This window comes from Rattus norvegicus, chromosome 3 (assembly GCF_021556685.1).
Source record: "Rattus norvegicus strain SHRSP/BbbUtx chromosome 3, alternate assembly SHRSP_T2T, whole genome shotgun sequence".
In the NCBI taxonomy this organism is placed as follows: Eukaryota; Metazoa; Chordata; class Mammalia; order Rodentia; family Muridae; genus Rattus; species Rattus norvegicus.
In genome coordinates, this window is record NC_141536.1 from 156,657,001 (window position 1) to 156,660,152 (window position 3,152).

Genomic DNA, 3,152 nt, shown 5'->3' on the forward strand with positions numbered 1-3,152 from the left:
AGACCAGGAGAGCCCTCGGCCTGCATCTTCTGCAGGAGGGCGTCCAGGAGGGTTTTAGGGGCTAAAGATGGTAGGGCAAAGCCCCCTGGTTGCTCCTTGGCGGGTTCTCCAATTACTTACATGGAGATCACATCAATATGACCCCCAAGATGATGCCAGGGGCCCTGCTTCTAGTAGAATGGAGCCATACCAGCTCTACAGACTTTATTGGGGTCCAGGGTGGAGACACTTTTGGGTAAGAAATCCAGCTCGGTTGAAGGGGCTTGTTTCTGGGGGGAGCCCTTGGAGTTCATAGTTAGATTCCCCCTTTCCAAGCTCACAAGCTCCAGCGTGTAATATTTCTTGGTGGTGAAGCTTCCTCCACACCCCCACTCCCTCTTTTCCTGGCTTCCTGAAGCCAGCAGTGGAATTTCTTCCCATCACCGAGAGAAAGGCCTGGTGCCAGCCTGCTGCTGAGTTAGCTCAGTAGACTTGGAGTTGGATCCTGGCAGAAGCTGCCTGGGCCTCCCATCGCTTCTGGATTCCAGCAGAGTTGGGTTCAACTCTCCTGGAAATCTGTTTTCCTGTTGGTAGAACCATTTCATGAGGAACAGAGGATGTGGGTGTGGTGGTAGTGGCCTTTGGCTAGCACTCAGAAGGTGGAGGCTGGAGGATCAGGATTTCAAAGCCACCCTCTGCTAGGGAGTTCAAGACCAAGCCTGGATACACGAGAACCTGTTTCAGCCCTGCTCAACCCTTCCCTAAAAGTAAAAGGAGGGGCTCTGTGGAGCTCATCTGGAGCTGAGACACTGACACTGCCCTGGTCTTGGCACTCATATTGTTGGAGCCCACCAATCAGCTAGGTAGAGGTGCCTGATGGGAAATCTCCCCTCCCAAAATTACACTCAGCAACAAGCCAGAGACTGGGTGTGTGGGGCTTCCTAAGGGTTTCATGTTTTGTAAAGGAGTATGTGAGTGAATAGGCCACAGCCTTGAGCCCAGGCAGGGGAGGGGGGGTTCCAGAGACGAGATGCCACAGACAGTACAATGAATGCCTGTCTTAGCACAGCAAAGGTGTCTATCATGTACATGTATGCTAATGTATACATATGCACACACATACATATGTGCACACACATATATTCTCTCTCACACACACATACACACACATGCACCACACATACATACATACATGCACACACACACACACACACACACACACACACACACACACACACACACCCCAAAGACTGCAAGCTCCAGGTCCTTCTTCTTCAGACCTTGGGATTCTGGTTCTAACCAACACCCTCAGAATCTTCTGCTATGGTATGGTCCGGTCCTCACTTAGGTAGCCTCAGCTCTGGACATGTTGGTGACTGGCTCTTTCTGCCTGGTTATGTAGAGACTCTCTATTGGTGGTGGGTAACTCCTGGCACCGGAGCCAGTGGATCCCTGTTGTGACAGATACCTTGGCCTTTCTCATTCCAGGAGCCAGCTTTGTCAGCATCCCTGACATCTGAGCTGCCCAGGCTGCACAGGACCAAGGGCTATCTTCCAATGGATGTTGGAAGCCCGGAAGCCCCTTGACTGTTACCAGGCCGGGGTGTGGAGTGATCCTCACAGGAGCTGCTGGGTTCTCTTGCTCTCTGGGCTTGCTTCAGGATTTTTTCTTGAGCAGCCATGGGACCTCACAAAGGAGTAGCACCTGAATCAGCCTGCAAAGGCATCTTCCACCAGTCCTAGGACCTGCAGGGGGCAGGGGGTGTTGCAGGCAGATCTCCGTCTGACCCTGTCATCTGAGTCACCCCAATAAAGGTGTCAAGAGCTCTCCAGTGGTCCAGATGGGACCCATGCAGACTAAGCTTTCCTTTTCTCCTGTGTTAGTGTTTCTTGAAGGTCACTCTTCCTGCCCAAGCAGGCTGGGCCTCCACAGGTCCCTGTCCCTGGGTGCTGGGCCATCTCTTCTGCAGAGGGCCTTCTTGTTCTTATCCCTGCCCTCCAGGTCCCCTTACAAAGCTTCCACCTGGGCTAGGCATGTGGCATTCCTTTTAGAGGGAAGAAGGCTCGAGTATGTACAGCTTTACTTTGAGACAGGGTCACTGGGTAGTCCTGGAACTCACTATGTAGACCAGGCTGGTCTCGAACTCACAGAGTTCTGTCTCCACCTCCTTCGGGTTGGAACTAAAGGTGTGCTCCGCCACACCTGGCTGCTGCTTTTTTATTTCTATGAGCACGCATGTTTTGTCTGCATACAGTTCTGTGCATCATGTGCATGCTTCAAGTTCATAGAGGACAAGAAGTGTTGCCAGATGCCCTGGGGTTAGGGTTACAGTCATGAGCCTCCGTGTGGATGCTGGGAGCTGAACCTGGCTTCTCTAGAGGAGAAGCCAGTGTTCTTTTTTTTTTTTTTTTTTTTTTTTTTTCTTTTTTTTTTTCGGAGCTGGGGACTGAACCCAGGGCCTTGCGTTTACTAGGCAAGCGCTCTACCGCTGAGCTAAATCCCCAACCCCTGAAGCCAGTGTTCTTAACTGCTCAGCCACCCTCCGGCCTGCATGTGCAGCCTTTGTTTCTCTTTTGCATGTGGGCCTTTTGCTTGCATGGATGTCTGTGCACTATGTGTGCCTGGTGCCAGAGGATGTCAGAAGAGGGCATCAGATCCTCTGGAAATGACACACACATGCACCCACGCACACACACACACACATTGATTGGAGGATGAAATTAAAGTCCAAAATAATGAACCTGTTGAGACATCAGTAAAAAATGACTTCGGGTTATAGTTGATACAATGAAACACAATGACCAAAAGCAAACTGGGGAAGAAAGGGATTTATCACTGTTCATCATTGGAAGAAGTCAGGACAGGAACTCAAGTGGGGGAGGAACTTGGAGACAGGAGCTGATGCAGAGGCCATGGAGGGGTGCTGCTCACTGCTTGCTCCCCATGGCTTGCTCAGCCTGCTTCCTTATCGAACCCAGGCCCACCAGCCCAGGGGTAGCACCACCCACAATGGGCTGAGCCCTCCCCATCAATCAGTAATTAAGAAAATCTTCTACAGGCTTGCCTGTACCAAGCTCTGTGTGAACAGACTTTGTACAAGTGTCTTAAGTCAGTGCAGGGAGGTCCTGTGTGTAGAGGAACTGTCGCATCAAGAGGACACAAGGTCACAGTT

General features: G+C 51.3%; 1 long non-coding RNA gene across 1 annotated transcript; it reads left to right on the forward strand.

The window, feature by feature from the left end:
* LOC102553092 (uncharacterized) lies at positions 1-1,840 on the forward strand. The gene is made up of 2 exons (XR_015684873.1): positions 1-235; positions 1,468-1,840. It is a non-coding gene; the product is annotated as an uncharacterized LOC102553092 (long non-coding RNA).
* The last annotated feature ends 1,312 nt before the right edge of the window (positions 1,841-3,152 follow it).